At 40.9% G+C, this 13876-nt stretch overlaps 1 protein-coding gene across 6 annotated transcripts in view; it reads right to left on the bottom strand.

The window, feature by feature from the left end:
* Positions 1-13876, bottom strand: part of LOC143835330 (uncharacterized) — a 337087-nt gene that overhangs the window by 214261 nt on the left and 108950 nt on the right. For 2 of the 6 annotated variants that reach the window (XR_013230097.1, XR_013230098.1), the window contains exon 2: positions 4565-4631. The exons of the other annotated variants lie outside the window; for them this stretch is intronic. The gene's annotated coding sequence lies outside the window, so the exon portion shown is untranslated. The remainder of the gene's footprint in view (positions 1-4564; positions 4632-13876) is intronic. 6 annotated transcript variants of the gene reach the window in all.

The following is a 13876-nucleotide window of genomic DNA, read 5'->3' as shown; positions in this document are numbered from 1 at the left end:
ACAGAAGAGGCATGATGACAACTTGATGACTACATATTATGGGACAATCAATGGTACTTTACGCTCCTGGACCACACAGATCGAGAATCCGAAATCTTATGACTGAAAAAGGGCTTCAATCTTTCCTCATTATCCAGTGTAAGAACATGTCACTGTGCAGATTCAAATGCTCACTCCTGGCTGTATTGAATGTGAAATCTGAACAACAATGGGAGAGAAAGAGCCTTCATTTATAGCAACAGCGATAAACAGGATATGAATCCTAAGCAAACAATAGTTGCCGGAAGGGGTTAACTTGCTTTCAAACAAATAGGTTTAACTATATATAAAAGAATATCGCCCACCAAAACTTACACCTCCATAACTCACAAGACAGAACAGTGCTCCCTTCTTAGCCTGCAAATAATTATAGGACTTTTTGTAACCATTCTGACAGCCTTTCCCAGCATGTTAACAGGGGAATCACATCTGAAATGCCACTTCATATTTTAATTTTGCATGGAGAGATGACGTCGGCCCTCCAGTTCTCAAAGGATTTAAACAAGCCTGGAGCTCGATCCAAAGGCCAGTGAAGCAAGGGTAAGGGAGATATTTGTGCATCACGGCACTCTTTTAACTACAATGGCTGCACTTTGTGCAAGCTCCTAGTCAAAAAAATTGAAGTATAAGTTTCTAGCAGATTCTGGTTCTTAAAAAAACCTGTCTATTCTTTCAGGTATGTGCATTTTGAATGTTGGTCTTTGTCCTTTCCAACCGCTCTCGATAACTCAGAACATGGAGCTGAGAGAGTATAACCATTCTACTTCTGTCCACTGAATTTTCCATCATACAGAAGAGGAACAGCTGGCCTGGATTCTAGACCTCACCTAACAGCATTCCCTCTGAGAGCACTGACCAGCAAGGGTAGCCCAGGTCACATAAAACTTTCATTCCCATCTCTTATTCTTCCCAAAGCAAAAGGTTGACAGAATCACAGCAGTAGCATTCGGTAAATGCAGTGTATTAAGACAAAAAACAACAAACTCCTGTTTCATCCATACCCCCCAGCAGCTCAAGGTAAGAAACTAGAGCAAAGTATTATATCAGATAAAATTGTTTTCTCTCACTCTCAAGATAACCCAAAATCTTATTTTTACCTTCTTGACATTTGGACTTCTTAGTTTAAAAAAAAGATTTGGGAGGGGAAGCATCATGGCTCTGTTGTGAAGCCTGGCCCATTGGTAGGGGTGTGCTGTGTAATGCCATAGAGTCCACTTCTGTGGAAAACCCTGACATGATGCCATGCCACTGCATTATATGCCTTTCCCCTCCTCACCCCCCCCCCCCAATTCTCTCTCAACTCCCAGCCAGGAGTTGGTAATCCTATCTCCTTCTCACCCAGTAGCCAATTTACCAACCCCTCCCCCCCTCTACGTTCCACCCTCTAATTCTCTCCCTCAATCCCCAGGCAGGAGTGGGTAATCCTATCTCCTATCTCCTTCTCACCCAATAGCCAGTTTACCAGTATTGGCCCTTCTGTCTGTCTGGGTCTGCCCATGAGCCACCGGGCAATATGCAGACACGGATACCGCACAGGCTACACACCTGTCATGCAGGCTCAGGGAACGCGCCCTTGATGGGTATTACATGGACCTGTACATATTTGTCAGGACTCCGCACAAAGGAGGGTACACAGGCAAGCGTAAAGATAAAAAGAAAAAGCTTTAACAAATGGTTGTGTGGCTACATCGAGTACCTTGCATTGATAGTGGTGGCGTATCCTGAACGTTGTTGGCATATGGCCAGACATTTGTCTCACGTTTTAGAAGCAAAGGAATGTGCTGGGGAAGAGGCTGCCCTAGAACACGATCAAGAGATTAGGGAATTAGCCACATACATTGCCTTGCCCCCCTGGGACTTTAAAAAAACAGGGATTCATGGTGGGTCCCAGCATCAGGTACATGAAGGAGCATGAACACAGGTCCACAGTTCTGTGGTGGGGAACGGGTACCCCCTGCTAGGACTATAACAGAAAATTGTGTAACCAGCCTCAATGCCTCTATAATCACGTTTTCAAGGTTTGTGCAGGCAGCCATGCTGGGCAAACATACAGCAAGGCTGGTGTGTCTCAGTAGCCCTTTTGTGGGGCCTGGTTCCCTGCCTGGAAGGATGGGGGACTGGGAGCAGGTGGACCTTCCTCGGCAACAAAAGCTGATTGAGTGTCCTTAAAATGACTTGCAGGGCTTAGGACTAATGCCAATATGGGTAAGTTTTCTCTGCACGAACAGGGAGATAGGGCTTTTCAGTGGGTTTCTGTAACCCATTCACCTGGGAATGTGTGGCTATGCATTGCGGGAACTTAAGATCAGCCAGGGACATGCCTGACATCCTGGCTGGGAAGATCCAGAAGGAGTGTCAAGCAGGCAGGGTGGCGGGGCACTTCTTGGCCCCACCACTGTCCAATTTGAGGGGTAGTGTCCCCCTGGAGAAAATTGCAATTCCAGAGAGTGGTCTCCATGGCATTATATCCAGTTTCCCCTCCCAACATCCTGCCCTCCTCAGACTCTACCACAAAATCTCCAAGAACTTCCCAATCTGGAGCTGGCCATGCTAGTCAGGCCTAGCCCCAATGCATCCTCCCTCAAATGCTGAAATAGACCTGAAAAGGGCCCTGCCCTCTCTACTTGCCTTTTAGTAGCAGAACCAAGCCTTGGAATGAAACAATTCAGTTTTTCAAGCTACAGGCACTCTTTTATAATTTTGGGGGGGAGGGTGTTGCAAACCCTTTGTGGTATGTGTGACTATCTACACACCAGAGGCTCCATGCCAGGCTGCAGGCTGGAGTTTGAGTTGGTACAGGTTACCCCCTCTTTCTGCATAGGGGAGCATTTGGCTCTGTTTACTTTGTCCATCCTGGTTTTGTGCTTCTGAATGGGAACCAGGGCAGCGAAGTTCCCAGTGCAGAAACGGTCTGTTTTTTGGGGGGGATTTAAAGATTTCACATTTTTATGCAAACCTAGGGTCTTTTTCAGGTTTGTAGTAAGATCTGTTGCAAACTTAAATGGACTCCGGGGAATGGTAGAGGACAGGAAGGCCTGGAGGATCATTGTCCATGGGGTCGCGATGGGTCGGACACGACTTCGCACATAACAACAATAACAAGTAAGATCTGTCCTGCCTATTCACATCTCCAGGCCCCAGATTCAAGTATCATAAGATTTGGCTGACTTTGCTACTAGTATGTAGATAATTGTCTCAAAGGGCACAAGTTTTTTACACAAGCAAACTTTTCACCACTAAATAATGAACTACTGGAATTTTATCATCACTCTTCTCAACTACATATCTACCTTCTTTTTATCCTTTACTAAATCAGGAACCCACCTGCAGTTCTCCATCTCAGACAATTTATCTTTTACCAGACAAGCTCTCTTACTAGGGATGTCAATACTGAAAACCTGGGCAGCAATTTACTCCTATATTTAGTCCAAGTTGCAATTATACAGTTGCACCATCCTACCGATGGCCATCTTTTGCTTTTTTTTAAATCTCTCTGCTTGACTAAGCTGGGGATAGGGGATCCCAATTGATGGATAACTATACAAAATATTTGAATGAGGTCAATTTACACAAATGGTAAAATCCATCCACAAATGTATTCTGATATCTGCCCAAATTCCCCCAAAGTGCCACCATTTTTTGTTTCAGGATCTAGCCACTTTTCCTAGCAGCGAGCATTATATGCATAGTTCTGATCCTACACTAGTTATGTCAGCTCTAGTCAAAAATATTTCTGCTAAGTGCCATGTTATACTGCCTCAGTTTTATTACAGTTTACACAACAGACAGGACTGGAAATGACATTAAATGTTGGAATTGAGAATCAATAAAAACTTTTCTAGATATTTCTTTTTATGCTTGTAAGATAACTGAGAATAGGTTTCTTATACAATGAAACTAAATGCTTTGTGACAGTGTACACTGATGAGAAATAAATACAAAATTGATTAGAAAATCTTTATTTTATGAATATGTAAATTTATAACCTGCTTTAGAACCATGTGGTGCTTATGGAATGTCATATGTAGTAAATGCTGATAAATCAAGCTCTAAAGAAATCAAAGGCCTTTATTTAACATGCCCTTGTTTAAAATGGTAAGTCTTGTTTAATTCAAGGGAACAGCCTCTTCTTTATTACAGTTCCATGTAATACCCCATTTTCTCTCTTTTGAAAAAGCTGAGCAATTAGTATCTTTAGTGGACAATTTACAGTAGTTTCAATGGTATTCTTGTTGGAAATATATTTGAATGCTATCAGGAGTCAGTAGCAAAGATTTTAGGGCAGTTTGGGCTGTAAAACATCTGGCAATATTAGCATTTCGATGTCATCCTTTGACCATGAATGGAGCACAGAATTTTTCCGGCACACAATTTTTGCCTCCTGAAACAGCGAGTTTCACATTGAAAGCTGAACTTCACAAACACATGGCTCAGTGCTGATTGTATCTATAAATACAATATAGTTGAAAATATTTAAAAATGGACTCCTAGTGCTCAGTAAAATCATACGTTCTGAACTTGTTACCTCAAGATCACAAAGGGCCCAGCAATTCAGGTATCAGGAGGGTGAATTCCACAAGTGGGGTTGTTGCCTGAAACAGAAATGGTAACTGGAGCAAGGTCCTATTGGATAACCCAAATTTCTGTAAAGTTCATATAAGGAGAGAAGTTCTCTCAGCTACACTGCCCTCCAATCATGGAGGATTTTGTTAAAACACACTCCTTCTGAATGACTCAAAGATAGAACAACAAACCTGCTGCTTCAGACCAACACGGCTTTCCCACTTGAATCAAAGACAGAAGTTTACATCCTTTTTGAATTTTACCCTTCATGCAGTCTCTTTTCCCTACCTCCTGAGATCAGAAACAGGAATGTATTAGACATTCTCCAATACAGGTGCGTGTATAATTCCTTGGGCAGCCTGCCGTGTTTTATAAGCTTTTGCTCTAGTTCCACTAAATCTTTTGGAAGCATTACTGCATCGAGAGCTCATGCCACATATATTCAGCATCCTCATTTCAAGAACCAAAGAGCACGAGGAAACCAACTGAACTCTCCCATTTTGAAACTAATAACCTCGTTTTGCCTAATCCTCTCTGTTATATTATACATTCAATCCTTTTGAAGGAGAATTTATAAAGCAGGGTTCAAAAAGCCTTAATTTTATACATTCTGATGAAGAGTTCATCCACGTGCCATACCATATCTTCTGAATATACACTTGTGTCCCCCAGTTATCAAACTTTATCTTGCTCTTCCTCCAAGCAGTTCAAGGATATTTTGTTCTGCTGTCATCTCGACTCCCATTTTGTCACCACAACAACCCAGACCATTTACGCACGAGTCATTTTCCTTGGATCACCCTCTCTTTGTTCGCAGGGTTCATCCAGGCTTCCTGATGACGTCACCTCACTCCCGGGGCTTTCCCGGGGTTGGCATGACTCTGTCGGCCGGTTGCCCCACGATAAAGGAACTGTGGATAAATCCACAGCTCCTTTCTTATCATGGGAGACAACAAGCAGCAAGTTGCAGCACGGATGTCAGGAAGGGAAAACTTGGGCTGTCCCTTTCCCCGCTCTCCCAACTACCCAATCATCCCTGAGAGTAACTTCTATCCTCCTCCTTCCACCCTTTCCCATGAGGCTCTGCCAGCTGCATGTGTTGGTCAAATGACATTGCTGCGGACCACAGCCTACCAATGAGCTCCTAGTACAATGGAAGAAGTATCCTTCCCCTTGAGGAACGCTCTCTCAAATGCATAATCCTTTACTTCAGGCTACTATGGATATAAGGGAGCAGTTTTAAAAGGAGCAATTCAACAGCCCGACCGCTTTAGGAGCCACCAGAGCCGCCGAGTCTTCTGCCCGCCCTATGCCTGCCAAAGCGGCTCGGGTGAGTCCCCGCCGCTCATTAATTTTAATTCTTCTGTATTTAATTATTTTGCAAGCCACCCTGAAGCTCTGGGAAAGGGTAGGGTACAAATATAATAAATATGTCATTCAGGAGGAATCACACCTGCAGAGTTCAGTCTAGTAAAATAATTAGCCAAAGGAGGCATGTTGTTAATAATAAATTCTGCTGAGATACCATCAGGGTCTGTGGCCTTTTGAGTATGGAGTTTGCTATCTCTGAACACAGGCCTAGCTGCCATTCTGGAAGATCAAGAGACACTGTGGCATCTAGATTGTCATCAGGATTCAACTTAGAATACAATGATGAAAAACACGATACCAAAGTCTGAGCAGGAATAATATGCAAGATACTATTTCTAGTTTTTAAAGAAGAAGGGGGGGAGGGGAATGACCAGAATCTAGTGAACTCATTGTTCCAAGCAGCCTTGATTAGCATCTGCCAGGATCTCATTTTGGCAGTAGCTTTCTTTTCTTTCACAATTTGCTTATAAGCACCCTTAGCAGCCAGGTGATCTTTCAATGAATTACCAACCCAAAACTGTCTCATAAGCCATGATTTAAAGGATACCAGACATTTAGCGGCCCTACAAGCTATCAAACCTCACACATCTCTACTGTTTCAGTCTGAAAAACCCTGTTGTGATTTTTCTGATCTCTTATGCAAAATGACTTCTGCCTCATTTTCCATTTTCTCAAACCAAATCTTCCCCATAAAATGTATATATATACTTTCAATATTACCGACACATCTACAAGTCAGCATTATATGTACAAAAAGTACATACATTGTAGAACTTCCGCATGCATTGTGTATGAAAATGGTTTGGCAAACATACAAAGTGCAAACAAGTCTACAAAACCATTGGCAAAATTTTGACTATATTACAAAAATAAATTTAGAAACATTTGCTCATCCTCACCCCCAGCCCTGAAATTTTGACCCTTGGGGATCAACAGACCCTGAAGAACAGCACAGGGGAACTGTGTAGTGGGAGGGCAGAATCTGCAGAAATTACTGCCTCCCCCCCATTCCACAAAAAATTACACTGTTCCTTTAGAGGAGCTGCATGGTTGGATGTATGCCACTGAGTTTTCCTCCTATGCATCACTGCAATCATATCAGGTGCATCATTGCAATCATATCAGGATGCTCCATCCATTAAGTTCAGTAGCTAACCTCTGGTTCTACTGTTACCGACATCTATATAGAAGAAAGAAAAGAGGTCTGCACTCTTTGAAACAAAACAGTTAAGGGTAAATATTTGATAGGGAGTCCATTAGCAGTAGCACACTGTGAAGCTTATGTAAGCCCTGGTTTTCACAGGAAACAATATATTGATTAGCATTTATGGGTAGGCGTACTACTAATTGCCTGTACTAATAAGAAGCCATGTTGGAGTCCTGCCACTAGATGGAACATTGCAATGCTACAGAGGTTCTGTGAATCAGTAATTGCAAAGCATCTTTATATCCCCTATAGCTTAGGCATATATTTTGTTTTTAATAAATTAAAATGAAGGGGAAATATTTGTTTTTAAAATTCTTTAAAGAAATACACTAAACAGCTCTAATTCACTCAGTAGGACTAATTTTTGTTGATGGAAACACACCCATTATAGTTCAAACCAAGCAATGCCCCTTGGAAACAAAACTGCATGCCCAAAATGTATTGTAAAATAGCAGTGGGAAGAACTGGAAACACAATCAGACTCTTGAAAATGTTTCGTTTTGTTTTGTTTTTTCAGGATGAGAGCTTCCACCAAGGGCAATTCAGTCATTATATGTGAATGGAAAGAGCCTGTGTTTCAAGACGCCTTTTAAAATTCTATCTCAGCAGCTACACTCAAACTTCGGTCATCAAAAATCAGTCCAGCTATCCTTAGAATTTCTAAACAAAGAGGAATATAACACTAATGTTGTGTAAGGGAAAGAAATACAGGAAATAAGCATATCATTGACTCCATTCTACTGACACTCTAATTTTCATTGAGAGCTCTTGAAAACCCAAAGTGAAAGTTGGCTTAGGATTCAATTATGGGTTTCGGTTAACTGTAATTCCCTTTATATTTTGAGACGGACATTTATTTTCAAGTTGGATGGCTTTTACTGCAGATTAAGGAAACCCACAAAGGAAAGAAGAAAAACTTCTCACAGACTAAAGCAGAAGAGTTCTTTCTCTGCAAGTACATTCTCCGTATGAACACAGCAAACAGCCAAACAGGTAAAACTGCAGCCATCAGCATCACAGAATCACAGAGTTGGAAGGAACCTCCAGGGTCATCTAGTCCAATCCCCTTCAGAACACAGGAAATTCACAACTACCTGCCCACACATATGCCCAGATGATGCCCCCCCCCCGAAAAAAAAAAAACTGAATCCCTGGTCAGTCTGGCCTGGAAGAAATCTCCAGCCATATGTAAGTCAGGCTGCATTCATTCACTCACTCTGATGTCTCCAGCGGGTGTACATAGAACAGTAGGAACAAGAAAGTACACTGAAGCCAACAATAAGAAAGAATCACAACAGTCAATAGTGATCATAAACTTAGGGGCATTGTAAATTGAGGCATTTGCAACAACAACAACAAAAAAGAATTGTAACAGTCAAATAGCAATCATAAACTTAAGGACATATGGAGCATTAGAGTTTCTTGGCAGGGGTGGGTTGAGGGTGGGGGGCTGTTGCTGGCCTAAACCAAAAGCTGACAGAAGTGCTCTGTTTTGCAGGCCCTGTGGAACTACTTGAGTTCCAATATGGCCTTGATTTCATTGGTTACCTCACTTTTTTGGCTGTCAAGTAACTCTATTGAACTCTGAGGTTCTTCCTCTTTTCTGTTGGGGAGGTTGTTGCTCTGGCTCTTGGGTCCTTCAGCATGCCACCTTCTGGTTGTTCCCTCAATAAAGTTGGCCCACCTGGCATCTTTAAGGGTCCTTACTTTTTTTGGTGGTTGTTCTCCTTTATAGAATAGCCTGCCAGAGGGAGAGCACTTGTCCTTGGAAACTTTGAGGAGGCACTGTCTATATATTCAAATCAAAATGTTATACTGTACTACATTATGAAAGTTTCAATGTAAACTGTCCTGAGCCACAAGAGAGTACGGTATATAAATATAATAAAAAATTAAATATATTTTAAAATAACGCTGTGTTAAATCTCAACAGAGTATAGGTCGTAGGCATTTTGTTGGGCTTTAAAAGATTTTATTAGGATCAGGGGTAGGATTTGTTTTTATGTTTTAATGATGTACTGTGAGCTACCTTGAACCATTGGAAAGGTGGGATATACATATTTTAATACGCAGATAAAATAAATGGGTCATGCCCAGCAGGGCATCCTGCATGGGAGGAACAGCACAAGCACAAGTTGGTTGTTTTGGGCCAAGTACAATATTTTTGCCTGCAAGCGAATTGTTTAATATATATTGCTCCGAACTGGCCAGGAGTAAAGGATTTATATTTTTATCTTCTCCAAACTGCCACCTTGGTGAGACTTATACCATCTTAAACCAATGGTAAGTCTTGGGAATAACTCTAATGGACATTAAAATAAGAGTCCAATAGCACCTAAGAACAACATAAATTTATTAAAGGCGTGAGCTTCGAGTGCATGCACTCTTCCTCAGACTAATGAACAACCATCATAACTGTGTAGATATAGGTTAAAAGCATAGTATGGCAAATTAGTAAACTGTGTCATAATATCCAAATTAAGCCATATGAAGCCACATGATAATTCTTTGCTAAAACAGCTAATCAGTCCTTTTGAGTTCAGTTGTAGTTCACAAAAACACTGGAGAAATAAAACTGCCTATGTCAGTAATTAATAGCAGACACTTTCCCAGTTGTCAAAAGAAATAATTAACAGAGACTAGCTGCTGGCCCCTCCATCTCAACCCAAGCGTGGAAGCATCCCTGCAAGGGACAAGCTGTGCTGGCAACTATCTTGTCCTGAGACCTGAGAGTTAGATTCAAAATTACATTACATGTTACTAACATCATATTTACAATCACATTGTCCCAAATAAAAGGAATTAAAGAGAAGAGAGGATTGTAAGGAATGTGAATACCAGAGTTAAACGAGGTTAGCATACATTGCAATGGTTGTGACGGGGACACTGAAAAAAACAGCAAATCAACAGAAAAGGTTGTCTTTGTAGGGCTTGCCCCAGATACCTAGGAACTTCAGGCACACAAAAGAGGGGCCCTGCTTGGGCGGAGGAGTCGGCATCTTACCAGTCCTTCCGTTCACCTTGCAAAGTGAAAACGGCACTTGTTTATTATTGTCCAGACAGCTGCATTCTAAAATCCCCCAGAAGTGTGTATGTTACCAGGAGTTTGATTAAGCAACACAGCAGTTCTTTCAGTAACCTTGTGGGCTTGAGAAGTTAACACTCATATGTCACATGATCCGTGTATCATCTAGGGCCAATTATTTGTGATTGATATTTAGGAATTCTGCTTCAGAGCATTGCTAAGCGTAAGATCCTTTACTAGCCCCACCCCGTTACAAGCACTGAGAATAAAACAGCCACATACAGCCTCCCCTACCCATTATCTAACAAATGATGGCAATTTCTTGACCTAATGCATGTGATGCGCCTTGTAAATTTTTAATGTTTCAAGAGGCATTCAAGTTCATGCTTTCCAATAACAACAGACTGGGTTAATGCACAGGGAAGTTCAAAATGGCTTAGGCTTTTCTCTTATTTAGGAAAGAGAGAATGGGGGAATTCAAATTGTTCACAACATCAACACCAAAATTCCCAAGATGTGTTTGGAAAATGATGAAATGCAAATATGAAAAAATGAATTATGCAACCCTATGGTAATTCCTGTGTTAATGACGAAATGTTTCACACTCGTGTCTGACCACTCCGATAATATAAAGATTAACATCATATGCCATTTTCTGGCTCCTATCCTTAAAAACTGGATCTGAGCAGCGGGAACCATTCCTTCCCATTGTTAAAATGACTGTATCCTTCAATAGTTGGCATAGATGCATAATCATGAAAAAGATTTTGTTAGGATAGGATACCCAAACAACTTTTATTCATGAATCAAGGCTGGATTTCTGGATTCAGAGAACTGCCGAGGCCCATACAAACTAGACATGAAACAATTTTGTCCCTTAAAACTCTCCTCCAAATTTTCCATTGTATATTTTTACCATGAATATTTTTCTGATATACCCTGAATCCTAAGTTATTTGCCAAATAATACGCACTTTGGGTATCTGTAATGGAGATAGTTTCTTTCCATGAGTTGGCTTTACCATCAGTGCCATCAGCCAGAAAAGCCACCATAAAGGAGAGAGGGAAAGATGGAAGGGAGTTTTGTCATTCAGAGCCAGAGATGGAGAATCTAGAGAAAAATTCATACTGGTAATGTTTACCCTCATGCACTGAAGGTAAGCATTACAAGCTGCTGAAGTTTGTACTCCAAAGCGCAATAGTGGCATTATAAAAAAAACAGTATGAAATCTCTAGCGAATGAAACGAAAAATTGCCATTAATGGCAGATGAATTCACTGAAGTTACATTGGCTTGGAGAGCCTGCAAACAGTGTGTGATTTTGGAGATACTCCCTTGAAACATTCTAAAATGTCACTCAAAAACCCAACAAAGTCTGGATTCTATTGTTCCATTAACCCCAACAAAAAATTTAAAGCCTTCAAACTGATTACTTCTATAATGTTTCCCCAACATATTCAGAATCAAAATATCAGTTTATACCATCTTCTTAAACTGACTTTAGAAAGCAATTGAAAATTTAATATTGAGAATCACAGACGCAGAAACTTGTGCTAATATATGTTTGACTTTGAGACAAGAATGGAGGATAGGTTCAAAAGGTTAAAGAAGTCAGAATAAACATTAATAGATGAGACGGATGATATTGAGAATTGAGGATGAAGGTGCAACTTTAGCTTTAGAGGCTTCAAATAAGAAACTAAAATAAAGATTCCGAAGATTTCTTACCACCAGGAGTAGGGGTAGGGGAAATGAGAGGAGAGTAAAATGGTTGGGTTAGAACAAGGATACAAACTAGTCTCCTTCTGAAGAGGGAAATGAAAGAAATAATTGCTAAATATCTGAGTTAGCTATATTTGACCGTTTGCTCACTTGCTAAAAAAAGACAATATAGATGGATACCTCGAGTTAGGCTACAAAGATTTTGCAATGACATCTTGATTTAATTAGAGAAAAGGTGCAGAACAGTACCCATGGGGCTTAGGGTCAAACTGTAAGTGACAGTGGCTACAAATCCATTGTGTGGCTGGTAACACCAACTAAGATAAATTTATAGTGCTTTAAAAATTGTTGTAAGGCCCCTATCTGAACTGGGAATGCAGTGTAGCAGTCCCAGGAGTGCTTGTTCCTCTTTGTCTTTTCAGATACAGAACAGCACTCCCTGGAGATCTTCTCCTCAAACCTCTCTCATACACAGGATTTTCCCTTTTTGTTTCTTCTTTCTTACTGAGCAGCCTCTATAGTTATTTTCTTCTTTTTGTAGGTCTATGTATGCCCCACCCTATCACATTATTATGCATTTTGATGCTGGCCCAGGGAACTGGAGAAAAAGATAAAAACACCTTCCTGCATTTTCCTTCTGAAATGGCATGTGAGATACTTTGGAAAGTTCAAGACAAACAAAATGTTTTAATTAACTAGCAGGGAAAAATATCAGGTGGATTCAGAGATATAATGCATGAGGTGAATAGATAATAGGTAACTTTGTAATCACACTAAATTCAAGATAATTTGTTGCCTAACAAACCTGTGTTTCTCCTTTGTGACATCTTTGAAACTTTGAGGAAAGAGGCCTAATTTTCAGTGTCTGCTTAAAACACTCAAGTATAAGTTCCTGAGTTTCACTGACTGCTATAGTTTTAAAGGCCAGGACACACAACCAAGTTCCCAAAACCCTTCACTATACACCAACCAAGGGATCACACCTCTTTTAAGAGATATCTCCCTTTTCACTCTGCAGGGATTACTCCTCTAAACTAGAAGCTCTGTCCCCTTTTCAGCAAGCATGGGGATCTTCTGTGATCCTCCCACTCCTTTTAGCTTTCTTGCCAGTTCTGTCAATGCTAAAGTTTTCTTTTTTCAAATATCAGTTTTCAGCTCTCATTTCTTAACTGACACTCCCCACAGAATTCCCTTTGAACAGCCTGTCTCTCAAAGGTTTTCTGACTCTGCTAGGCATTAATCCATGACAGTTCACAGTACATCTGAAGCAATACAGACACACATAGCCCTTATCTGCAACCATTAATACAAAATGTCTTATATGGCTCCAGGAACCATATTCAGCATCTCAGAAATCAACCCAGACAGAAATAAAGTCCCAAAGAACAGGGATCCCAAAAGGATTGTTCTGGCATTTCACCATAGCAATGCAGCAGTATTGATCTTTATTTAAAATGCATCTGTGTTGTGGTATTACCACACAGCAACATGGAAGTGCCTTTAAAAAAAAATTGGGACTAGGAGGAGAAAGTTTCAGTCCACAAGAGAACTGTGCTGTGCTGTGCTGTGCTATGACTGGTGGCTTGCTGTGATTGACAAGCCAAGGAGCAAAGGGAGAAGTTCGGCTTGTTTTCCCTTGAAGCCTTGTCAGGAGGCAAAAAACCACAATGGGGCACAGAGGGAAAACACAGGAAGGGTCTGCACGTGAAGAGGCTACAAACCTGAGATTTACCATTATATTTGCAAGCGTTTTACCTCTCCATGAAGAAATAGCTATATTTTTCTGCAAACCTGGGCCCTCTCCAAGTTTGTAGAAAGATCTAACTTGCCCACTGACAGCTCCAGTGCCAAGATTTAAGTATCCAAAGATATCTTCAGTATTAGGATATAAAATTATACATTTATATTGCTCAAAGCTCATGAGAAAATCATTTGGAATTTTCCGGGCCA

Source organism: Paroedura picta, chromosome 4, assembly GCF_049243985.1.
Source record: "Paroedura picta isolate Pp20150507F chromosome 4, Ppicta_v3.0, whole genome shotgun sequence".
Taxonomy (NCBI): domain Eukaryota; kingdom Metazoa; phylum Chordata; class Lepidosauria; order Squamata; family Gekkonidae; genus Paroedura; species Paroedura picta.
The sequence above is the reverse complement of the archived record's forward strand: the minus strand, read 5'-3'. Positions and strand labels throughout refer to the sequence as shown.